General features: G+C 41.0%; 1 protein-coding gene across 1 annotated transcript in view; it reads left to right on the top strand.

Moving 5' to 3' along the window:
* The first annotated feature begins 2,112 nt into the window (after nucleotides 1-2,112).
* Nucleotides 2,113-27,831, top strand: part of basp1 (brain abundant, membrane attached signal protein 1) — a 65,493-nt gene continuing 39,774 nt past the window's right edge. Inside the window, exon 1 of the mRNA XM_079243128.1 lies at nucleotides 2,113-2,225. The gene's annotated coding sequence lies outside the window, so the exon portion shown is untranslated. The remainder of the gene's footprint in view (nucleotides 2,226-27,831) is intronic.

Genomic DNA, 27,831 nt, shown 5'->3' with positions numbered 1-27,831 from the left:
ACAAAAGAAGTTTCATTTAATTTTATTTTATGAATTTGTCATATCGTCCCTTCGTCCCTGATCTGAGGTTCGAGCATGACAACGACGTTGCCGAGGCTCGGTTCAGTTTGGATAATTTGTCCCTGCTGGGTGGAGAGTGTCCAGGCTTCTGCTGGAGGTCTTCATCAGGCCTGGATGCTGGGAGTTTAGAGACAGCTGTGGGACTTGGAGGGTCACTCAGACGGGATGTGATCACCTCCCAACATGCTGCATTTATCAGCAGGTCTGCAAAGAGGTCATGTCCAGCCAGTTAGGTTTAGACACAGCATCTTCTAGAACAGACTGACCTCTCCTTAATCCCCACAGGCTTCCTGCTGCAGGGAGGGAGGCGCTGGACTCAGCTGGTCTGGGAATCCCTCCAGAGCTGCTGAAACACTGACTTTCAGTCCTGCTTCTGAACGCACGCCTCATTTAAACTTTGATTGTTGATTTCCTGCGTCTGAAGAATCAGATGGTCCTCTTTCACTTCCTGTTAAAACCTGATGCAACATGTGATGTTTTCTTGTTTTAAGTCACTTTAAGACACACAACTTGTTAGTTTTAACTGGAAAACACAAAAGTCATTAAGTTTCACAACAAAACAGACTAACAATAGTTAAAGCAGCTTTTAGAAGGACTTAGAAATGTACTTTAAACGGAGTTTCCGGTTATAATGGATAAAACAAACAGTCACAAAGCCATGTCCTTAAATGCATCACAACCCAGCGTGACACATATGATCATGGAGCTTGGCAGCACTGTACAGACTTTGCTCAGAATCCAGTGAAACACATTCTGATTCTCTCTTCTGCTACTTAATGGACAACAGAAAGCAGAGTGTTACACTGTAAAGGTTTTGATTTATTACATAAAATAAATACTAATAATATCTAAATATTATTATAAGAAATAAAAATAGTAATAAATACTAAATATCCTTAAAAAACGTGTTACTTTTTATTTTACATCTTTTTAAAGGGATAAATAAAGGCCTAAATATTGGTCTTATCTTAACAGTTTTTCATGGCTTGGATCTTCATGGGTTAACAAAGTGAGCTGGATCTCTGATTTAAATGAGGCGTTGAGCGTCTCAAAGAGCTGAACTGTGAAGGAAAGGAGGCATAATGACCAGCAGATGTACATAATGACCATTTATCCTGCATAAACTTCACGTCATTTCACCTAAAATAAACTTGTTTGGAATTAGTTGTTTCCAAAAGAAGAAGAAATCCTAAATTATTTGTAAACACCGCCACCTAGTGTCCAGCTGTAGGAACTGCAGCGTCTTTTTACATTGAACCGCGGAGGATCCTTTATCGGCCAATAAAAATCACATTAAAAGCTTGAAAATCCAACATTTTATTTTCTGTCGACAGAATTCAAACAGAACCTCTAAAAGCACCAAACCTGCAGCGTTAAACCGGAACTTGGACTGAATCTTCTGACAAACCTCCTCTCAGATTATTGTCATGTCTTTGTGTCTACTGGAAAAATAAAAACTGCAGCAGGAATTTATTTGTTACATAAAGTTTTTATTTTTATTATTCAGAAAGAGAAAATAATTTGCTGCTCTGCAGTGCACGCGTAGCTCTCTTTCCCCCATCATTCAGGTCTGGAAAGTTCCTGCGGGACGCACCGGTTTACATCAACAAGTGCACCCAGCTGACCAGCAGGTCTGGAGACAGAGAGGCGCGCAGGGGGCGCGCGCGGGCAGCGCGAGCAGCGCTGAGGTTGTGAAAACCTGGAAACCAGTAAAACCAGCAGCCTCCCACTAAATCTTCCTGCTCCTTCCTCCTCCAACATCCCACAAAGCAAAACACCTGCTGGTCTGGAAACATGTTTTTTGTCTCTTTAGAATAAATTCCCGAAAAAATTCAAATATAAATAATTTTAACAAGTAAAAACTTCTTCCATGTTTCCACGCAGGAAACGTGCACGCTGCTCCTGACTGAGGTGAATCTGACTGCCTTCCTCAAGTGGAAAAATTTCATTCCACGTGCACAATGCTCGCGCGTGCACGCTCGGATGGATGCGTGTGCGCGCAGGATCGCGGAGTCTAGTGGAGCAGACGAGCCGCTGTGCGCGCAGGGAAGCCGCAAAAAACACAACAGCACGCGCACACGTGCACGCAGACACGCGCGCGCGCGCAGTAGCCGCTACTTGGAAGTGCGAGGAGAGCAGAGGGATCGTCGGAACTTGAGCGCGAGGTAAGAGCTTCATTTCTGCTTCCCCACGCGCACACATCCTCCTCTCCTCCACGCTGCGTGTTTCCATCACGGCTCTCCTTCATGCCTTTTGTCTTTTCCTCCATCTGTCCGCGGGGGAAGCGCGCGCGTGCCGCGTGGCTGATGGCAGGGACCGGGCAGGAGGGATGAGACAAAGAGAAGAGGAGAAAGGAGGAGAAAAGAGGAGAAAGGAGGAGAAAGGAGGAGAAAGGAGGAGAAAAGAGGAGAAAGGAGGAGAAAAGAGGAGAAAGGAGGAGAAAAGAGGAGAAAGGAGGAGAAAGGAGGAGAAACTGCTGGAATCAGAAAAGATTCAGATCAACTTAGTTTCTGGAAGCCTTTGGCTTTTCTCTGGACGTGCACGAGCGCAACAAAAAGGGGTGTGTGCAGTCCAGACACAAACACGCGCACAGAGACGGAAAAATTTGTCTCTTTATCAGTTTATTATGGATTATTGATTCTGTATCGATTTCCTGCCTGAATGATGGAACTGACTGAGGCAAAAGAAGGGAGGAGGTGTGTGTGTGTGTGTGTGTGGGAGGGGGGGTAAAGAGTTGAACAAGACGCGTCGCCCCACCTTTCAGTGCGTGTGGGGGTGTGACACCTCCTGTCCGCGCGCCTCTCGCGCGCACAGCGACCAGATTATGTCACGATTCAGATGAATTATTAACATCATATTTTCCTTTTATTGCACTGAGAAGGAAACAGGGGGGGGGGGGGGGGGGGGCGGTGATAGAGATATGGGGGGTGCACCTGACCCCCCCCCCCCCCCCCCCCCCCCCCCACACACACACACACACACGCACAGGAGCTAAATACACATTTAGTTCCTCTGTTTTATGCCAGGCTGCGGTTTCTGCGGAGAATCAAACTTTACCTCCTTCCTCCTCATTTCTCCTCCTTTCTCCTCCTTCCTCATCCATCCTCTTCATTTCTCCTCCTTCCTCCCCCTCCTTCCTCCTGCATCCCTTAATTGCCAGCTCCTTTGTTCGCCGCGGCACGCATGCGCACTGGCGACAGGGTGTGGATGGGAGAGATGCCACCTTGTCTATCAATAGGATGGAGAGGAGGAGGAGAAAGGGGGGCTTACTGGTTTTTATGGGAGAAAATAGATTGTTGAAACAAAATGTGAAGCGAAACATCTTCATTTCTATTTAATATGAAGAAATTCTGTGTATGGACAGAATATGTGTGTGTGTGTGTGTGTGTGTGTGTGTATTAAGTCAGTGGATCAGGTTGATGCTGCACCAGAATCATTTAGCAGGATGTATTTATGATTTACAGGGATGAATTTTAATATTAATTATAATAAACGTCAGCACTAAATGTATGAAACGATGTTTTATGCTGGATTTTTTGGCCATTTTCTGCTTAGTTGTAGACGTTTAAACGCTGGTCAAAGTCTTTCAGGACAGATGTTGTTAGTGTGACAGATGGACGTCTGCGACTTTTCACCGCTTACTGGGAAGACTGGGAAATGTGGGAACGGCACCGTTCCAACCCGGGGAAAGGGGAACATGTGAAAGATGGGGAAAAAAAAGTCCACATCTGAGGAAATAAGGAGATTATTAAACTAAAGAAGTCATTTTATATCACATTTATGAAAGAAAAACTCTGTTTTTGTATGTGTGTGTGTGTGTGTGTGTGTGTGTGTGTGTGTGTGGGAGGTGCTCCTACATTCATCACTTCCCTCCTCTAGGGAAGCAACAGTTGGTATTCATGCATGTGAAATTCTGTGCTTGACGTGCACGTGGGGTTTGCAACGCAGCAAAACGTTGAACTTTAGCTGCCGTCACATGACTACAACAACCAATCAGAGGAGGTTTTGTTGGCTGATCACATAGAACCTGAAGTGGATCATAGGAGGATATTCACTCATGTTTCCTTCTTTGTTTGGATAATAAAAAAACATTTTTTATTTTGTACTGTAGAGTCGACAGCAAGATTTCTGATAATTCCAGTAAAATCTTCTGACTCTTCATCCAGACGCCTCGTCTGTCACGGACTGCTGGAAAAATGTCAGAATTCCCTGAAATATGGTCCCCAACCTGGAGACAAGCGATGCGAGAGAGCGATACGCAACGCTGTTTGTTTCTGCTGATTTTCAACATTCAGGGTTTTACCAGAAATCCACCAGCGGCCTGAATGTTGCAGCCAGTATGAACGATGAACGCATGAATCTTTAACCTGATTCCATCCTTGAACTTGGAAAATCGCCGTTGTTTCGCAGCAGAGAATGTTGCTGCTGCATTTCCTGCCTGGAAGCTGCGTTTCCTGGAGATTTGCATATGTTTGCATGCAGGTTCCCGCATGACTGAGAACGTCCTCCTGGCTTCTGCCTGGACCTTCATGCAGCAGCCTGTTAATAACGGAACATTTTCCAGCAGTCTCTCAGACAGAGGTCAGGAGTTACTGGGATAATTAATGCACATCAGGTCTACAAGTTACTCAATACAAGGTTCCGTACTACAGATATGCGTGACATATTTTACTGTATATTGCAGCAATTCCCAACATGTCTCATCAGGTCTGCGAAGAGTTATGTTGCTACCGCACAATAAATAAAGCTAACTTTATGAACCCCGCAGGGAATAAAATCCCTCTTAGCCGTTGTTAGCATCCCAGGGATAAAACCGTCCACAAAGCCGAACATGCTGGTTATGAAATCTAACTACAGCTGGACAAAAGACGTCCTCACTCAGTCAGTGGAGCATTATGGCATCGCTGGCGTCTCCCTGAAGGAGCTACACCATCCATTAAAAGACGATGGCTTTTAAGATGCACCGCTTATTTCCTCCAGAGAATCCGGAGGTATGCTGGTCACAGTTTTCTTGGTAAGCTTATTAATCCTGTTCTTTCATCCACCACATTCCACATAAAAACTGAACATGGAATTTACTGGAATAAAATGCAAAGAAGGCTCTTGCTAACGTTACAGGAGCTGAGCTTCCTCAGAGAAATCTGTTGAGCCAGTTAGACTGGTTTTATTCTAGTTTACACCATAAGCTGAACCATCAGGGGGAAGATAAAATAATAAAAGGCAGGTTTGGTTATGAAACTGGAGCCAGACTCTGTGGAGGCAGAGACTGATCCATCATGGCGACCCCCCAACACTAATATCGATACCTATACCAATACCAATACCGATACCGATACCAATAACAATACCAATACCAATACCAATACCAATAACAATTCCAATACCGATACCAATACCAATAACAATACCAATACCAATACCAATAACAATTCCAATACCGATACCAATAACAATACCAATACCAATACCAATACCAATAACAATTCCAATACCGATACCAATACCAATAACAATACCAATACCAATACCAATACCAATAACAATTCCAATACCGATACCAATACCAATACCAATAACAATACCAATACCAATACCAATACCAATAACAATACCAATACCAATACCGATACCAATATCAATACCGATACCAATACCAATACCAATAACAATTCCAATACCGATACCAATACCAATACCGATACCAATACCAATAACAATAACAATACCAAGACCAATACCAATAACAATACCAATACCGATACCAATACCAATACCAATACCGATACCAATACCAATAACAATAACAATACCGACTGATACTGATACCAATACCAATACCAATACCAATACCAATAACAGTACCAATACCAATACCGATACCAATACCAATAACAATACCAATACCGACCGATACTGATACCAATACCAATACCAATAACAATACCGATACCGATACCAATACCAATAACAATACCAATACCAATACCGATACCAATACCAATAACAATACCAATACCAATACCAATAACAATACCAATACCAATACCGATACCGATACCAATACCAATAACAATACCAATACCAATACCAATAACAATTTCAATACCAATACCGATACCGATACCAATACCAATAACAATACCGACCGATACCAATACCAATACCGATACCAATACCAATACCAATACCGACCGATACTGATACCAATACCAATACCGATACCGATACCAATACCAATACCAATACCGACCGATACTGATACCAATACCAATACCAATACCGATACCGATACCAATACCAATAACAATACCAACACCGATACAGATACCGATACCAATACCAATAACAATACCGACCGATACTGATACCAATACCAATAACAATACCAATACCAATACCAATAACAGTACCAATTCCAATACCGATACCGATACCAATACCAATACCAATAACAATTCCAATACCGACACCAATACCAATACCAATACCAACACCAACACCAACACCGATACCAATACCAATACCAATACATACCGATACCAATACTGATAACAATACCTATAATAATACTGATACCAGTACAGATTCTAGTACTTTTTTTTATTAGGGTTGGCAAAATGTTCACGTTCATACAAAGTCATTGATCAGTGCGATTAACGTATAACCCCTCAGAGCCCAGGCTGACATGTATGATCCACACAGACTTCATGGTAAAAATCCTATTGAGCTCAATCTGATTATTTTCTTCTGTCCTGTCTGAATGATGCACGGTCATCTGGACACCAGAAAGCAGAAGATTACGCTACATTTGACACATCACGTGGTAATAGCAAATATCCTTTAAAAAATATTTTTCCTTTTGCTTAAAGGACAAATAATAACCTCAAACAAAAAAAATGGGATTTTTCATTAAAGTGTTAATTTAATGAACTATAAAAATCCACAATTTTACATTTTAGAATTAATTTTAGTTTATCTTGTCTTGTCTTATCTTATCTTATCTTATCTTATCTTATCGTTTTATTTTCATTTCCTAACCATCTCTCTACTGTTGCTGCTGCAGGAATCAACAGATGTCTTGCAGCGCTTTTGTTCAAAAGTTGCTTTTTGCAATGTTTTTTATTTATTTATTCATTAATTTCTGTATGCATTTAGTAAAATGTACACATTATGATTGGCTAATACATTCCCATGTGACGGATGTTCAATTGCACCTGCAGCCAGAGATCTCCATGGTAACGACTGGACAGTAAAAATGACGTTTACTCTGTTATTTGGTCTGTCCGGCTGCTGATTGGCCGCTGCAGATCCATTCCTGACTGTGTTCATTCATCTGGTTGGATGCAGACAAACAGAAACCTGATGAGAAGTTAGAAAGTGACTCATCTCTTACAGCTGCTTAGGGTGTGTGTGTGTGTGTGTGTGTGTGTGTGTGTGTGTGTGTGTGTGTGCAGACACACAGTAGTGATACCTGCTACGTACAGATTGATAACATGTCTGAAAGTTGAAGGGATTTAAAGAACCATGTTCGTGTCAGACCGTGTTTGAGGGTTTCAGACAAAATGGAAGGAAGAGATGTAGTTGTCATGTTTCCTCTGAAAGTCTCTTCTTCATGCAGAGATTTAAAAGCAATGTGCAGCAGAAGCCGTCATGACGGAGTTGTTGCTCATTAACTTGAAGCATAGAGGTGCAGCAGGACAATGAGAGACTCCAGATTGTGGTAGAAAAAGCTCCACGGTGTTGACAGCGGTGGCGTGGGCGGTTTAGTTTGAGTCACGACTGCGGCTGGCACTAACTGATGGCACAGAGAAGAAACATCAAACCACTTCAGACACATTTCAAGTGTCATTTTTAGACATTTTCAACCTTTTTGGGTGAAATTTTATGGTCTTAAATTATCCTTAATGAGGTAAAAATAAGAAATACTCACTTCTGCTCAACAAATATAACGTGGAAAATGATTAATTATATTTATTGCATTGTCATTTTGCATTCAATTCAATTCAACTTTATTTGTACAGCGCCACTTCACAACAACGTTGTCACAGGACACTTTACATACACATCATTTCAAGCCAATTCATACATATCCAACAATAGAAACCAACTGACTGCATCGAGTCATGACTTTGATCCAATCCCCGATCCTGAGCTGCATGAGGCGACAGTGGGAAGGAAAAAACTCCCCTTTAACAGGAAGAAAACCTCCGGCAGAACCCGGCTCAGGGAGGGCAGTCATCTGCCTCGACTAGTTGGGGTGGAGACGACAGGAAAGACAGATCATTGTCATGTGTCTCTTAAGCTTGGACAAGCACATATTCAGAAGTAGCTAGCTAAGCGATAAAGCTAATGTACACATACAGTTTAGCAAGTAAAGCTATTAATGTAGCATCTTCTGACGTGGTTGAAACTCATAAAAAAACAGATTGACCAAAAATTAATAAAATCAGTTTAGAGAAGGACCAGTGTCTCTTAGCATGCTTGGAATATGATTTCTTTGTGTTTGCAGTAGTGAGTTAAAGTAACGCTTCTTTCTTTGCCTGTTTGCTGTTTCTCAGAGAGAAATTCTTCAACCCATCTTATTCCATGTCCTCTGGATGCATCTGCTTTCTGTTTAATGTCAGATTTTAAACATGAAAAGAACTAAATCTTTCCACATATGAGGCTGATTGAACCCAGAAATTGAAGCAATATTTTGTAGCTAACCAGTTTTTAATTATCTGTTGCATGTTTCTGAGTTAAATGGCACTAAAAACAGAACTGAATACATAGCTTCTCCACTTCAAGCCACAATGCATAACTAGTGAAATTTCATCAAGGTTTGCTGGTTGGTGGTGGCCAATTTAAATGTTGGAACAAGCGTTGTTAGCTTGACATGTATCTACTGGACTGACTGGGCTTATTGTAAACACATGTAGCCATCTTCTGCATAAAGAGCCTTTTGAAAAGCTGCGAAATAATAATGTGAGTCACGCAGTGATTCAAAGTAAATGGACGAGGCTGTGCAGTGTTGCTGCAGGTCAGCAGTGTAAACCGCATTACTGGTTCAAATCCAGTAGAATAAGGAGTTTCATATAAGAAAAGTCTAACTGCGGTGGACATCCACAAAATATTTGCTAGGTTACATAGGATTGACAAACTTATTTCCACTACTCTTAATGTGCATCAAGGTGTCTTTAAAACAGTCAAAAATCACATTAAATTAGCATTTTGAAACTTTCTGACCTTTAAAATGTGTTTCTGAAGCAACATTTTGTCGCTGCCCAGTTTTTATCCGTTGCATGTTTCGAAGTTAAATGGCACTAAAAACACTGAAAAGATTCAGAATAATTTTCATTTGTTCAACTCCACCAAATGCACAGTTCCAAATGCCCCACAACTGTCTGTCACTCGGTTGTGAAAGTGAATGAAAATCATGCAAATTTGCTTGCATGCAAATATGATTTACATGTAAGCAATCCCAACGCCTTTTACTGATGGAGTCGGGCGGCGTCTGGCAAGCAGGCATGACGTCTGCTGTGCAACGTTGTTCTGGACACGTAGCCGGCGTCTGGTTAGGACCTGCAAAGCCCATATGGATCACATAACTAACTATCAAACACAACCTCATGAGCAGTGCTAGCTTCATAGTTTAGTTTAGTTTATTAAGGATTATCTTTAGCAAGCTGCAGCTATTCTTCCTGCGGTCCGGCACAATTATAACATCAAAAACAAAAACTTGTAAAAAGTTACACAGCACATCAACATTTCGGTTCAATGCTGGAATACAAGCTATTTGCATATTCAAAATCATCTCTGTAATCCATTTTTACAGTAAATGCATGCATGTAATGTCCATTCATGTTACATCCTATCATGTAAACTATTACTTATAATTGGATATCAACCTATATATTTGATCATCTATAATACAAATCTTCTAGTACACCTCTATCCACATTATCAATTAGTTTACTCAATTACACATTCATTTGTATTTATTATACTTTTATCACCAAACCCTTATAATTATGATTTATATAGATACCTGTACTTTAGAAAAATAGTCTTTTAATAGTATTTTAAATGTTTTTAGATAAATGTTGTCAGATTGTGGGAGCATCTTTGTGTTTCTATAATCTGACAGAGGCATGAGGCAATGTTAGCCACCGCTATCATAACACTTCATCTAGAAAAGGGGAAACTTTACATTACTGTTAGAGCAATTATTTTCCATTTATTAGAATAATATTACAGTTCTGTTGTTGAAGTAATAAAACCAAGCGGAGGCAGCTGCTCTAACCTGGCAACCATTTTACAAATCCTCCTCTGCATTTTGTTACCTTTTGATCATGGAGGTGTACTTGTGGCATGGTGCTCTCTGCAGCTCACCTGAAAGCTAAGCTGACACATGCTGCTTCTGCCAATCACTCTGAGGTTTCAAAGCTGCGCTTGTTTCTTTGCTTTTCTCCCTCCGGGGGAGTGACATTTCAGAAACCGACTTCTATTCTTGTTATTTTCACCACTATTTAAATCCTTGTTTCTCTACATTTCCTGTGTAATTCTGTCTTCAAACTTGTCAAAAGAAAAAAAAAGTGAAATGACACTTCTCAGTGTTGGAGGAAACACCGGAACAGCCAACAGGTTTTTACTAAAAGAGCTGCAAGTCGGAGAATCGGCCTCCGTTGGAGCCAAGCTTGTAGCTTTAGACCCGATAAGACGGCCTCGGTTTGACAGTGTCAGTCTGGCCTGCTCAGGAATGAGGAAGTTTGAGGTTTTAATTTCCTGTTTGAGGAAGTATGACACTATAAAATGACAAAACTTTTTTTCTGATGTTTAATTTGGAGCTTTTTAAGCTGAAGTGTTGTGAGAATGCAACACACAGTTTACAGGAAGATGGAGGCTGCGTGATAAGTGACAAATATAGTCATCTGTGGCTTCCTGGTTTGTTTCTGGTGGCTTCTTCTTTTCCTTCCTTTTTTCATCAGTATGATAAAGTAAAAGGCGTCGAGTACAGAACATCCAGCTGGAACTCTTGAGGTTATTCTGGGCATTTTGGGCTGAAAAACTCCTTGTACTTTGGAACACTTCAGCTCTGTTAAGCTTCTTATTTTGTCTATTTTCATCACGGCGATTTGTCTTGATGTTTTTAATCCAGTAAACAAAAATAGGCGCACAAACAAATTCATGCATTTAGTGAAAGAAACGTAACATAAACAAATATTTAATCTCCAAATCGGAGAGTCAGAGTGTGCTCAGCCGCAGCGTGTTGTAATAAACTCATGACTTTGACCTGGTATCTGACGCATGACGTGTCTTGGAGTCTCTGTTTTTGCAGTAAAAGTATAAGAGAATGAAATGGGTTCTGCGTCCCTGCACCACCCCGGTCCTTCCGGAGGTTTGATGGCGGTGCAACATGTCCTCGTCCTCTGCAGCTCTTTCACCGTGAGCGCCATCTGTCACATCGCCCCTCGTCTTCCAGGAAATTACAGCTCAAACTGAAAGCGACAACATTATCTGATATGTACCCCAGTGGGGCGGGAATGAACTCAGCAATCTCAGCTTCGCTCTTTGCTGAATCCTAAATCCACTCAGTGGTCCTGGTGGATGTTTAATCATTTGGCGCGGGCAGATAAAGGGACAGCCCAACGAACTGCCCTCTTATCTCTGCAGAAGAATGATTTCATTCTAACAGCGAAGCAGACGGCAGTAACATTTAGGCAGTTATGACATTTTAATAGCCAATCAGATTTAATGTCTGGCCTGGCTACCAGCTGGCTCCTGTTGTTGGAAAGTAACTGCTTTGACTGAGAGGCTGCAAGAGTATTTTCATTGTTAATTACATGTGTGCTTTCCACATGAGAAAATCACCACAAAAATCCCTTTAACGTTGGATTTTGAACGAGTTTTACATCCAGTATGTTCATCATCTGATTCTAAAGCCTGCAATAAAATCCAAAAACATGTGGCATTCATGCTTCTTCAGCTGAGAAATTCCTTCTATTATCTGAAAAAATAAATGATTAACTGGAGGGATTTCCTGATTCCGTAATGCTGTTGAGCTACGGATCGAAGTAAACCTCATGTAGAGGTTCAGTCGCTGGTCTGAGGTGGGCAGCAGCCGCTGTCCTGCAGCCCAGCAGCACAACTGAGAATACATAGCTTCTCCACTTCAAGCCACAAAGCATAACTAGTGACATTTCATCAACGTTTGCTGGTTAGTGGAGGCTAATCTAAATGTTGGCACAAGCGTTGTTAGCTTGACATGTATCTACTGGACTGACTGGGCTTATTGTAAACACATGTAGCCGTTTTATGCATAAAGAGCTTTTTGAAAAGCTGCGAAATAAATATGTGAGTCACGCAGCGAGTCAAAGTAAATGGACGAGGCTGTGCAGTGTTGCTGCAGGTCAGCAGTGTAAACCGCATTACTGGTTCAAATCCAGTAGAATAAGGAGTTTCATATAAGAAAAGTCTGATAAACAATAACTGCGGTGGACATCCACAAAATATTTGCTAGGTTACATAGGATTGACAAACTTATTTCCACTACTCTTAATGTGCATCAAGTTGTCTTTTAAAACAGTCAAAATCACATTAAAGTAGCATTTTGTAACTTTCTGACTTTTGAAATGTGTTTCTGATTATTTTGATGGTACAATGAGAACATCATTTATATTCCTGCAACCGTTGTTGCCCTGCAGCGTTTCCAAGCTGAGAAAACACTCACAGGACACCGCAACTGATTCGTCAAAGAAATGCCAGGGCCGTGTTTCCCAATGGGGGGGTCCCCTAAAAAGTACCACGGTCCCCAAGGCTTTGACTGTTCAGAGCCAGTGATGTGGATGAAAACCACGTCCACACAGAGATGAGTCATATTTTATATACTTAAGTTTTTTTTTTGTTTTTTTTTTTTAAATCATTTACCAACAGAAAGTTTACATCATTTTATTATTGAGATATCCCAAATAATGCCATTATTATGAAAACAACAAAGTAGGGCGGATAATTGCTCAACTTTGGTTTTATCAGAAGAAAAGAGTAAATCAGGTTACATTATGGTAAAAAACTAAAAGCATAAAACCATGGCATGGTTTCAATACATGGGTGGAGCGGGTCCACAACTTATAGGTGGTTGCATGGAGTTGGTCCCCAGGGAAAGTAAGTTAGGAAGCGCTGAGCTGAAGACTTTATGGGAGGAAGAGAAGGAAAAGACTGAGCAACAGATAAAACTAGAGTCAACATCAGACCGACTTTTACAGGTTGGAGAGATCTCAGAGAAGAGACAGGATGCAAGAGGGTTGCTGAAATAGCTGCTGTTCGGAGTCGCCTCACTGAGAAGATTTCTGTAATGCAGCTTTGTATGTGTGTGTGTGTGTGTGTGTGTGTGTGTGTGTGTGTGTGTAAACTTTGTATCCGCATTGGTGCAATTTTTTCTCTCTTTTCAGTTTTTATTAACGCTGTCGCATGCATTTTTAAAAAAAATATAAATCACTTTGTCTCTATTTGCCTGTAAATCTGTTAAACCTAGTGGTTAAAAAAACAAATAAAAATGCCAAGAAAATCTTAAAATGTGTAAAGATGAATGTCTTTACACATTTTTGCCTCAAAGCACGATGAAGCTACAGTCTAGAATGTTAAATTAAAGCTGTTGGAAACAACATAGCGGTCGCTAACTGGAAACAAAACAACAAACACGTGAAAAGTCTTTTCTTTAAAGGGGTGCTATTCTGGTATTTGGAGTTTTCTGAGCTTTCTACAGTGTTACAGTGTTGAATCCTCATCAGACATGTGAACGGCACTGTTTTTTATCACCTAAACGCATGTTTGAGTTTGAGTTTGAGTTTCAGCACGCTCTCCGTTCGGTTTCCATGGCGACGAAAAGCGCGTCGTTTTAGAGAGTTTTTTTTTACTTGGAAATCCTTGTGACGTCCCAGGGGATAAGGTTGGGTGATTGGTTACCTTCTACTGGTTAACAAGGGCATGTACAAATACATCAGGCGGGTGGAAAACGTGGGATAAAGTTATTTCCAACGATGGCTGGTGAGTTTACCAAAGAGAGACATCCTGCTGCATTCGTTGCTGTGGGTTGCTGTTTTCCACTTCGTTTTCAGGCTCTGATTCAGGTTCCAACATGTAGGACTGTATGCTACGTGTTGACATTGTATTCTGTTTTTTTTATTGAGTTCATATTAGCCTAATCCTTCTGTTTATGAGATGTTACAATGACGGTGAAAGCAGGTGCGATGCGCGCTCCCGATGTAGTGCAGTGGCGGGAGGCGGGGCTTAATGCGGAAGAGTCTCAATCCACTCGTTTTGCCCGCAGGCTGATCTGACAGCCTACGGAGAGGGTCGGTCTGAAGTAAATAAAGCCATTTATGACAATAACTCCATCAATCCCAGCCCTTCTGGTCTCAGAAATAAAAATAAATTAGCCTGAAATGCACAGAATAGTTCCACTTTAATGTTTGTGTCATTTTCACCCAAAAAAGTGGAAACATGAACAATCTTGTAAGTACAGTGTCTGCTATCTTTCATTTTATGCACATCAGCAATGTTTTTGTAAATAAACCTCCCTGTAAAACAGCGGACATTTTTGCAAAACTTTTGCAAATTTTTTGCAAAAGGATGAAAAAAAATTTAAAAAGTAAATTTATGAATCCAAGTAAAATTTCTAGTTTTTTAACCAAGATTTCCCTCCAGTTCATTTCTTTAAAATGTTTTTTAAGTTCCAGTCTGATTCCTTTAATTCTTCAAATTTGCATACAATGTGCATAAAAATGTAAATTCTTGCAGAAAAAATTAGAACGTGACTTTTACTAAATCTAACGAGTCTCAGAGTTTCTGCAGCAAAAAGGACGAGAAAATAAACAGCTCCCTTATGCAAGATGCTGATTTTTAGCCAGTTGGCATGGCAACACTAACATGCAGCTTGCTCTTATTGCATGATTTAAATTCCAGTCTTTCACCAGAAAACTGAAAGTTTTCCCTGAACAGACTCCACCGGCGTTTCTGTCTTAGAGAATAAACAGAGACTTTGGGACACGAAGCAATTCCGATTTTATTCTCAAGTCTGAATGATGAACGGCCGTCTGGAGCCATCAGCATCGTCTTCTTCTCCTTCGCTGCCTTTTTCCTCTCTCTGATTCTTGAAGGACTGCCAAGTCTTGGAAACGGCACCAACGGCGCTCTTTCTTGTGAATCTTAAGCGGTCCAGAGACGAAGTCTGAAAATAATGAGACGGTGCAGAGTTTTGACTCGTAGGTGCTCGGCCTTCTCGCGTTTGTGTTTCAGCCCCAGTTCTGTCAGCTCCCATCAACGGCAGAGAGACTGAGGAAGAGAAGAAAATTACCAGAATATCTCTCACTGGATTTTCTTTCCCTCAAGTGTGAGATGTAATCAAGGGCCTGTCGAAAATACTCAGTGATGTGTGGGCAGTGGGAGGCGTTGATTATATGCTGGATACACGTGTTGTATGCAAAGTTACAGTTGGGATGTTTCCCACATTTCACTGACCGCGGTACCCCAAAAGAGAAAAAAAATTAAATAGAAAATATATTTTTTGAATTAAAAATAATTTAACTAAATTTTTTTTTAAAAGAATTGTGAATAAATGTATTTTTTCAGCATATTTTTAATTTAGACAATTAATTAGCAAGCATTTTATTTGTACATTTTATAAAAGTTTAAAATACAATACCATTTCTGACATTTCTCAAATTTATCATTTTAATTGTGTTTAAATATTCAAATGAATTCAGATTTAATTTAAACAAGTTATTTTTAAAAAAAAAAAAAAATTTTTGTTTTATTTATGGAGTGCTTTTCAATACAGAAAGACAAAAACCCAACAATACAAAGTGCAATGCAGATGCATGATGGAAACTGCGTTTGCGGCTCGTTCGGTGACATCTGTCTGGAGCGTCGCTGCCCAGCAGTGTCCTGCGGCCTTAAAGCCAAACTATACGTTTCCTTCCACGATGCAGGACTTTGCAGCGGCCTTTTGCTTTATGCACCGTGTCACATGCTAGCAAACAGAGATGAACACGGCGTTTGGCTGACATTAGAGGCTGACTCAGCAGAAATAAAAAAACCTGAGATAAGTCGAGCATCCAGAAGAAACTCTTATTGGCCGGAGAGATGGAACAGTTCAGGTCGGATGCAGGTCGGATGCTGGGTTAAGAGTCTGTTTCACTGAGAAATCTGTAGGAGAAAAATATTAAACCTTTTATTAAAATAGCAAAAAGTGAAATAGTTTCATGACAAGGTTTGCTGTCGTGCATCGCCAACAAAGTCGTTCAGAAGCCCAAAACATCACCGAGATGTCGGGGGAACTTCCAGCGTTTCTCTTGTTGCTTACAGGAGAAGAAGAGCTTCATGCTGCAGCTGTTTCAGCTCTCACTGTGGAAATACAGACTCATTCATCTGGTTCTGCATTTTTCCAGCAACAGCTTCACCAGCGGCAGTTTGTTTAGCCGTAACGTCACATCCTGGTCATCCATTGTGGATGTCTCGTTCCACTCCAAGCCGTTTGGCTTGGAGAACATGCTCCCAGAGGAGCACGGAGGCGGCGCGTCACAGGAACAGACTTGAACATTGTGTGATGGAAGCGTGGACGTACATTTTCTGGTCACATGCACGTCTTTATGCATTTATGTAAATAGTGGCAGTGTGATTAATATTATTTTTGTTCCTTTTATTTACACAGCATCATCTCAAAGTATTTTCAGTGAATAAAAACATGAAATATCTTTTCAGTTAAAGCCAATAAAAATCATTTAATCAAATCAGACATCTTTATTAAAACTGTATTTATATTAAAAGAGCCTAAAGCAGCTAAAGATAATAAAAGTATGGCAAAAAAAAAATAAAAAAGCTGGGTTGTGTTTGGAAATCTTCTCTATTGTTACATCTCCAGTTGATGCCAGAACAACCAATTACAGGCTGTCTAGACGGCGTGCGTGCCCTGGATCCTCGGTGTGTCCAGTCAGCCTGCTGGATAATGTGCTTCTTGGCTCTCCACCCCCGTGGCTCTTTTCGGGGTTAGCTGGAGTTTAGAGTCGACTTTGTCCCATGTCCTCGTCTGGCCTGCCACCCAGCGCTGCTGACTCCAGGTCTGCCCTCTCTGCCATCGCTCTCATTGTCTCGCTGTTGTGACTGAGGACAGCGGACGCCCGCCGCGTTTAGTTTCACTCTGCCGGCATCTGGCTGCAAGCAGTGGATGCAGTGGTGGCGGGTCATGCAGATGCAGCGCTGGGAGGGCCGGTTTGTCCAGACCAGACAGACGTAGAGCGGTAAACAAGGCAGGGCTGGGTGTCTGAGGCTACAGCTCTGGTGAGTTTGGAAGAAATAGATGCGGCTGTGTTGTTAGATGTCAGCCTGAAGCCATGTTTCACTGCTGCAGCAGTGTGGTGAGAGAGACCAGTATCTGGTGCCATTTAGAGGTCACAACCAGTTTCCTTTCTTTGTTGTGAAACTGGTGGCAACCACAGAGAAGATCACATGCAAACGTCACATGACTCAAGAGACGCTCATTCACCACTTTGTCTCAAAACTGGCAAGTAGATTTTTTGCAGTGAACTCCTACAGGACAAGTTTGCTGTAATTAGTGACATTAGTGTTTGAGTTTGAGTTCCAGCACGCTCTCAGTTCGGTTTCCATGGCGACGAAAAGCGCGTCGTTTTAGAGAGTTTTTTCTACTTGGAAATCCTTGTGACGTCCCGGGGTATAAGGTTCGGTGATTGGTTACCTTCTACTGGTTAACAAGGACATGTACAAATACATCAGGCGGGTGGAAAACGTGGGATAAAGTTATTTCCAGCGATGGCTGGTGAGTTTACCAAAGAGAGACATCCTGCTGCATTCGTTGCTGTGGGTTGCTGTTTTCCACTTCGTTTTCAGGCTCTGATTCAGGTTCCAACATGTAGGGCTGGATGCTATGTGTTGACATTGTAGTTTGTTTTTTTATTGAGTTCATATGAGCCTAATCCTTCTGTTTATGAGATGTTACGATGACGGCGAAAGCAGGTGCGGTGCGCGCTCCCGATGTAGCGCGGTGGCGGGAGGCGGGGCTTAATGTGGAAGAGTCTTCCCATTTTCTCTCAAAACTGGCAAATAGATTTTTTGTAATGAACTCCTACAGGACAAGTTTGGAGAAATTAGTGACACCTAGAGGTGAAGCTGCAGATTACAACTAAGATTTACCCCCTTAAAATCCTGAAATTTTCACCTAAAACAGCTTTTTATGGATAAAAGATTTGCTGTGGACCCGGTATTTTCTGTCCTGTAGCTGATGTGAAGGGGGCATTTCTCCTAGCGGTGTCAGAGGACAGTAGCTCTTCACCGTTTGTTATTGTCTGATTCTCCTCGTAATAATTCTCCATACATTTCCAATGGGAGACGGATGTGGCCAGTCAAATCAAATCAAATCAAATCAAACTTTATTTGTATAGCACTTTTCATGCTTAAAAACAATGCAATGTCAAACACAATGACTGCGTATGCAAAGCCATGATGGTGGAAGCTGTGCAGAGAGAAGCGTGACTGAGTTTCCCTCCAAGATGTAAAGCTTGACCCATCCTTGCAAAAAAAAATCGAAACCTTTGACAAATTCACCTTTTATACCCAATCCTGACACCCATACCTGTGTAATCTGCAATCTGCTGATTGTAAACTGCTCCTGGACACAACTTTTGTGTAATCTTTTGGCATTATCATAACTTTTGATCATCTGAGTGGATCTGAATGAAATTTTACACTTATTTATAGTTTTTTAAATACAACAAAGATGGTCAAAGAAACTCTAAAATTCCTCATTAACAAATGACAGATTTACAATTGTAGCACATCTTAAAAGATTTATGAATCTTTATGGCTTCAGATGTGTGGCCCTGTATCCATCTTTATGTTTATTTTAGTCCATTATGAGTGAAAGGCTGATGTTGATTGATCAGGGTTTCCTGATGGTTGGTAAACTGATCATCTCAGAGGGATCTGGTGTGTTAGAGGTCAGATCAGGTCTCTCAGGCCATTTCTGACTGAAACTCACTTTGCAAACATGAACATAGACAGATAGATAGATAGACAGACAGACAGACAGACAGACAGACAGATAGACAGATAGACAGATAGATAGATAGATACTTTGATGTAGATAAATACTATAAATACTTTAAACATGCAGGTATATAAGAGTTGTAATCGGCTGAGGAAAAACATTAACAGTTAAATCTGTGCAAATCAACCTCATTTTCAGTTGGTTTATTCCCTGAATGCCGGCTCAGAAACGTTTGCATTCATAATGATGCAGTTTTTGTACATCTACATTTTCTCCTGCATGGAATGCAGCAAGTTTTTTACTCATTTGGGGAGAGATTAAGTGACCTAAATGGGGTAAGACTGCAGAGTTAAGATAAACTGCAGCAACGTTTCTCGCTGTGAATGCAACTTTAGATCAGCTACACCTACATACACAATACTGTACCCGAGCGTGTGTGGATTACAGCTCCAACGCTACAAAATATGCTGCTAGCAGGAACTTAAGACACATTTTGTGAAAGGGCGAAAATGCAGAGTGAAGAGCTGCGTATCAGCTCTGCGTGGGCAGCGTCAGCTCTCAGGAGGAGCTGGTTTAATGCTCTTCTCCTGCTTCGCAGCTCACGGCCTCATTCAAACGTCTCTGTTTGCCTGATTTACAGGAAGATGATTCCAGGGAAAGCTCTTTATGCCTTCCTGTGGCATCAGATCGAGCTCATAAAGCAGATCATAAACATCATGGAAAAGTCCTCCGGAAAGCAGGGAGGAGTTAATGTTTCCATCTCTGGGATCAGAAGCAGGAAGACGAAGGATTTTTCTTCAACTCTGATTGTTTAATAAGACATAAAACAGACTTAAACGCAAAACCTCGACTCTGCAGAGCATGTAACTCTAGAGACCACAGGGGTTAACATATAGACTTAAACTGTCAGTAGATTAAACACACCACTGAGACGTCCTTTTTGAGGGTATGTTGCATTTATGCTTCAGACGATCCACATCAGTTCTTTCTTCATTCCATAAGAAGCAGCTGGCAGTGCTCTTCCCGCTTGCAGTTAATGGGTGAAAAAATGCACAACAACCTGCAGCCTCTAACAATTCTTCGCCCAGCTGAACACATCATCCTTTCACAGAACTTTGTCAGAAATATCACTTGGCCCCAATTTGCTTTGAAAAAACCTGCTCTGCTCAACAGTGCAGATCTGCAGAGATATTGATTGATGGAGGACCACGTCTGGCTCCGGCTGGAAGCTGGGGGCCTCCGGGACCTGCGCAGACAGATGGAAAGGAGGGCGGTGTGGGACACTGGGAGAGCAGAGCTGCTAGTGGTGGGCTTAAAGCTGCAGTGCTATTGATTGACACCAGAGATAGAGCGGAGTTGACAGCAAGACAAAGGGAACAGACAAACTCTGCTCAGGATCAATCCCCGGGGTGGGTTCCAGCAGCTGCAGCTGAGATCATAACCTGATGTGGGCAAATTACTCGCAGGACTCACGCTGGAGGTGGAAGGCGCTTTGGAAGCAGATCAGCAGTCATTTAAATTTTACCTTCACTCTCTTGACCCATCACAGATAATTCTCTCAACACGAGGTCTCAGCAGCATCGGTGGGTTTTCTCATCCTCTCAGGACGAAAACTTCAGGCTAACAGCCAATAACACATCATCCGAGCACATCTTTCTTCTTTTCACACAAAACAACGGAAAATAGGCTGCACCAACAAATTAATGAAAATGTCGGAAACAATCAGAGAAGAAATGGAGGCTTCTGCAATGAGAATGCGATTAGAACGTGATGAGAATGTGACAAGGATGCAATGAGAACGTAATGAGAATGTCATGAGAACGCAATGAGAATGTGATTAGAACGTGATTAAAAAGTAAGAACACAATTAGAATGTGATGAGAACACAATGACAACGTGATGACAACACGATGAGAATGTGATGAGAACGACATGAGAATGCAATGAGAATGTGATGAGAATGCAATGACAACACAATGAGAATGTGATGAGAACGACATGAGAATGCAATGAGAATGTGATGAGAACGACATGAGAATGCAATGAGAATGTGATGAGAATGCAATGAGAATGTGATGAGAATGCAATGACAACACGATGACAACACAATGAGAATGTGATGAGAACGACATGAGAATGCAATGAGAATGTGATGAGAATGCAATGAGAACGACAAGTAATAAGAACACAATGACAACGTGATGACAACACGATGAGAATGTGATGAGAACGACATGAGAATGCAATGAGAATGTGATGAGAATGCAATGACAACACAATGAGAATGTGATGAGAACGACATGAGAATGCAATGAGAATGTGATGAGAACGACATGAGAATGCAATGAGAATGTGATGAGAATGCAATGAGAATGTGATGAGAATGCAATGACAACACGATGACAACACAATGAGAATGTGATGAGAACGACATGAGAATGCAATGAGAATGTGATGAGAATGCAATGAGAACGACAAGTAATAAGAACACAATGACAACGTGATGACAACACGATGAGAATGTGATGAGAACGACATGAGAATGCAATGAGAATGTGATGAGAACGACATGAGAATGCAATGAGAATGTGATGAGAATGCAATGAGAATGTGATGAGAATGCAATGACAACACGATGACAACACAATGAGAATGTGATGAGAACGACATGAGAATGCAATGAGAATGTGATGAGAATGCAATGAGAACGACAAGTAATAAGAACACGACAACGTGATGACAACACGATGAGAATGTGATGAGAACGACATGAGAATGCAATGAGAATGTGATGAGAATGCAATGACAACACAATGAGAATGTGATGAGAACGACATGAGAATGCAATGAGAATGTGATGAGAATGCAATGAGAACGACAAGTAATAAGAACACAATGACAACGTGATGACAACACGATGAGAATGTGATGAGAACGACATGAGAATGCAATGAGAATGTGATGAGAATGCAATGACAACACAATGACAACACAATGAGAATGTGATGAGAACGACATGAGAATGCAATGAGAATGTGATGAGAACGACATGAGAATGCAATGAGAATGTGATGAGAATGCAATGAGAATGTGATGAGAATGCAATGACAACACGATGACAACACAATGAGAATGTGATGAGAATGCAATGACAACACGATGACAACACAATGAGAATGTGATGAGAACGACATGAGAATGCAATGAGAATGTGATGAGAATGCAATGAGAACGACAAGTAATAAGAACACAATGACAACGTGATGACAACACGATGAGAATGTGATGAGAACGACATGAGAATGCAATGAGAATGTGATGAGAATGCAATGACAACACAATGACAACACAATGAGAATGTGATGAGAACGACATGAGAATGCAATGAGAATGTGATGAGAACGACATGAGAATGCAATGAGAATGTGATGAGAATGCAATGACAACACGATGACAACACAATGAGAATGTGATGAGAACGACATGAGAATGCAATGAGAATGTGATGAGAATGCAATGAGAACAATGATGAGAATGTGATGAAAATGTGATGAAAACGCAATGAGATTCTGATGAGAACGTGATGAGAATGCAGTAAGAATGTGATAAGACATGATGAGAATGAAATGAGAATAAAATGAGAATGTGATGAGAACATGATTAGAATGTGATGAGAATGTGATGAGAATGAAATTAGAATAAAATGAGAATGTGATGAGACATGATGAGAATGTAATGAGAATGTAATGAGAATGCAATGAGAATGAAATTAGAATAAAATGAAAATGTGATGAGAATGTGATGAGAATGTGATGAGAACATAATGAGAATAAAATGAGAAAGTGATGAGAATGTGATGAGAACGTAATGAAAATGTGATGAGAACTTGATTCAAATGCAATGAGAACGTAATGAGAATGCAGTAAGAATGTGATGAGACATTATGAGAATGTAATGAGAATGTGATAAGACATGAGAATGTAATGAGAATGTGATGAGAATGTGATGAAAATGCAATGAGAACGTAATGAGAATGCAGTAAGAATGTGATGAGACATGATGAGAATGAAATGAGAACGTAATGAAAATGTGATGAGAATAAAATGAAAATATGATGAGAATAAAATGAAAATGTGATGAGAATAAAATGAAAATGTGATGAGAATGAAATGAGAATGCGATGAGAACTTGATTCAAATGCAATGAGAACATAATGAGAATGCAGTAAGAATGTGATAAGACATGATGAGAATGTAATGAAAATGTGATGAGAATAAAATGAAAATGTGATGAGAATGAAATGAGAATGCGATGAGAACTTGATTCAAATGCAATGAGAACATAATGAGAATGCAGTAAGAATGTGATAAGACATGATGAGAATGTAATGAGAATGTGATGAAAATCCATCTTACCAGCTAATAATGACTCTTCAGCTTCATAGAACCACTTGATACAGTTGCTAAGCAACAGCAACAGCATGGAAACAGCAGAAAAAGTGCAAATACACCATCGATTTAATGAGCACTCGGTGCGTGTCACTGAACCGTGTTCAGACTGCTCATTGCTGCGTGTTATTTCCATGTATATTCAGCATCCCACAGGAAGTTGTGGTTTTCATAAACTGCTTTTATGTCTGAATATTTTATACCAACACGCTCGACTAAAAGCTGATATGATGATCATTCGGTCTAAATGACAGTAATTTTTGGTGTGTGGACAGTGTGTGTTTACTTTAACCAGCCTGCAGCAGTTCCTCATCGCTCTGCTGAAACCGAGCACCTGTGCAGCATTTTCAGGTATTCCTTTGTTCTCTGTGTGCTTAAAACCGGACAGAAAAGGGAAGGTATTCAGAACAAAGCTGCAGTATATAAGGCTGATAACATGCAAACACAGCTGGAAATGCAGACCTTAATCCTCTTCATGGCATAGTGCACGAATAAAATGAACTATTTGTGGCATAATAAAGCATGTTTATGGGTTTATTTAAATCTGCTGAAACAAACAAGGCACTGAAACGTGCTAAATATACGTTTAGATGTCATATGTGTGATGTGGATGCTGGGTTTGCATATCGGCGCCGTGTTTAGGTGCATCAACTTTCCTCGGCAGGTTGCTTGATGAATAAAGAGCTGCTGCGTCACGTTTATTCTCCAACACACAGCAAACCGGTCTGCTGGGTCTTCTGCTGCGGTGAGAGATCCAAACTCACAGACCGAGTGCAAGCTTGTAACTCTCCTGTCTTTACAGCAGGGATCTGAAGCTGTGCTGTGCTTTCTGAAGGGGGGGGGGGGGTTATTGGCAGGAGGGTGAGATGGCGTGGAAAATAGAGTCGGCTGTCACAACAGTTTGGGGAAAGTATCTTTAAAATGACAGCACTAACACACCCCTGCATCATCTCTAAGGGTCCATTTTGGTTCAGTGGTGCATGGCGTGTGCCTTATCGCAGCTTATCTTACACGTACAATGTACATGACTGCTCAAAATGGCCGCTTTACGCCCTGCCAGCAGGCAGGGTCGGTCAGCTTCAGGACAGACGCATCATGCAACAGCTTTCCAGGGAAAATAAGCACCATGTTGACGACACAGTGCATAAACAAACAGAAATGCCGAGCTGATGCGGTCTCTCGTTGGGAGACAGAAACCAGCTCAGAGTTTGGTTAAAATGAACCCAGTTACTGATGTTCAATGAGGCGCCACTGAAAAGCGAGGAGAAAATGGACTTTACATTAACGCGAGTGTTTTATGGAGATGAACGAGCCCTGCAGGCTAATTTCCATCTTTTCTACATGCTGTTATGCTGCGACACAGAACACAAAGAGTCAGGTTCGGAAGGAAGTTGTTTCCCACCTCCAACACGTCTGACTTCCTTCCACGCGGTGATTTAATGCTGTTAAACTTTGGCTTTATGACACTGAGTGGTTTATTTACCACAAGGCTCAATTAAGAGGAACAAGAACTTCACGGTGGTGTTAGGAACTTCTTCATTCCTCGTTACAAAACGAGAACGGCGAGATGTGAGAACATAAAGCCTTCTGATACACCAAGTTTAGATTCTTAATATTTGTGGGTAAATGAATACGGACAAATAAATATTATTCAACAACGATTAATTATTGGATCCCAAACTTAAATGTCTGGACTCCAACAAAACCACGAAAACCACTGGCAAGACCATTTTTTTTACCCAGTAAAACAGGAGTGATGAATTTGCAGGAATCTTTTCATTCAGATCGACAGTTTTCAGATTTTTTTGTGCCTCTAAAACATCCAAAGAGCTGCACAGTATTCCTGGATTTCCACAAATCTTCCATTAGACTGTTGTGTCTCGTTCCCCTTTCAGAAAAACCGCGCGTTCACATGTAAACATGTAATTCCACGTGCAAACTTGTAGTTTCACAACAATTTCATGTGAAACCGTATGTGAACCGTAAATCTCATGTTCTTCACATGCAGACCACATGGAAAAGTTCCAAGCCTACATGGTTCCATTAACATGTGAAGCCCATGTGGTTTTGTTTTTTCTCATAACCAGGATTGTTTCCAGATTAAACAGCCAATAGTTTTATATGGCCTTTTTTTTTTTTTTGGTGTTTTAGGTTTTATTTTAAAGCACTTTGAGATTTTATCTTGCGACATAAAGATTTACTACAACCTACATAAGATAAACAATGGGTGGTGGATGGATCGTCACCTTCTTGGTGTTTGTCTCATGACACCGAGACAAGCTTCTCCATCTTAGAGAGCCTGTCTGAGATCCTGCCTTTGGTGGACGGAGAGGTTTCTGTTCGTTCTGAGCAGCTGGAGTGCCGCCAGTGTCACAACGAGGTGGAGGTGTGGACCCAAATACAGAGATTGAGCCAGAATGCTGAGTAGGTTCTGGGAATGTTTGACAAGGCAGACAAACTCAGGTGACAACAGATAAAATAACAAAATTCTATTCAATTCAGCTTTATTCGTACAGCGCCACTTCACAACAATGTTGTCACAAGACACTTTACATACACATCATTTCCATCCAATTCATACATATCCTATAATAGAAACCAACTGATTGCATCGAGTCATGACTTCGATCCAATCCTCCGTCCTGAGCTGCATGAGGCGACAGTGGGAAGGAAAAAACTCCCCTTTAACAGGAAGAAAACCTCCAGCAGAACCCGGCTCAGGGAGGGCAGCCATCTGCCTCGACTGGTTGGGGTGGAGACGACAGGAAAGACAGATCAACATGTACAACTGCACTTATTCAGGAAGACCTGCGGAAAAAAGGAGAAATAAGTTAGAGACGGCAATACTGGCATATATTTATACGTTAATATATCAGAGAAATAGAGCGCGGTACTTCTCAGTGCATCAGGTAACATCCCCATTGCTACATAAGTAATGGTTGGCTAGACTACCCATAACTATAAGAGCAATGAGCAGAACCTGGACAGTTGGGTCCCGTACATGCATGCAAAATGAACCAGCAACTGGGAACAGAAACTGAAGGCTATAAATACTGGGAAACAGAACAAGACACAGGTGAGATGGATGAACTATTTGAGTCCAGGTGTACTTAATGAACACCAGACAAAGCAGGAAACGAGACAAAAACAGAATTAAACAGGAAAATCTACAAAATAAAACAGGAATCTGAAACTAAAACGACAGAAAAAGTACAAGCCATGACAGTTTGCATGTTTATGCTGTTTTGTGTTAAAAACCAGTGAGATATCTCACACCAGAAGCTGTACAGAACTGAAAAAGGCAGAAGAAACATGAACGCCACATAGGTCACAGAAAGGAGATGCTGAGCCAGATATTTAACTAAATTTAATGTCTGAATAATAAGCAGCCTGTATTTAGAATAACTGAGCAGTTGTGAACACTCATGTGAACAAAGTGGGAAATCAGACGTGTAGAAGTCGGTTGTAGAACAACATTTTCCTAAGTTGTGTTTACAGTTTATCACAAAACAAAAACAATATTTCTATAATCTCAACAAAGTACAGCTGTAACATGCAGGTGTTTGTATTAAATGGTGTTTGGCTCATGAGCCGTAATTCTTGTAATCTTGTCCTGCGAGATTCCGCTTTGACGACAAACTTTCTGCGGTGGCTTTAGATGTGTAGCTGTGTTTGTTAGGAGTTTTTTCTGATATTTAGGTATAGTGCAATATTAGGGAGAATGGAAACGCATATAGCAAGTACGGCTTGATGGTTTTGTTGGGAATTCATGTTTTCTTGTAAAAAATGTCGAATTTGTGGTTGGAAATAAACAACCAACTGTTTTTCTGGATTTCTAGATTTATTAATTAGCTTACATGAAGGCCTGTTGCTGGAAGAGAATTTTATCTGCTACCTCTCTACATACCTTTATATATTCAGAGCCATAAAATGGAACCAAGCAGCATCTTCAGACTGCTAATATAAGAAGACAGGGAAGCTGGAAAGTCTGAAACGGCTCCATATTCAGCTCAGAAATGTGGGCTGTGTTGTTAAAACAATCAACTGTTGTAACAAAAGGCTGAGAACATCCAATATGGCTGCCAGAAGCTGCGTTTGTGTTAGCAGAAAGTCTTCGAACATTTATCATAAACAAAGAACACAGAACAGCAGATCCATGACACACAGTGTTTCTGTGAAACTGGGACAGTGATGGTTGTTGTGTGGGCGTAGACGGCTCTCTGTAAGCAATGAAGGGAGCAGACAAAGTGCTCTGCTAGGAAGTGAGAACGGTTTGTACTGTAAGCA

The sequence above is a fragment of the Telmatherina bonti genome (genome assembly GCF_933228915.1).
Source record: "Telmatherina bonti genome assembly, chromosome: 7".
Classification (NCBI taxonomy): Eukaryota; Metazoa; Chordata; class Actinopteri; order Atheriniformes; family Telmatherinidae; genus Telmatherina; species Telmatherina bonti.
The sequence above is the reverse complement of the archived record's forward strand: the minus strand, read 5'-3'. Positions and strand labels throughout refer to the sequence as shown.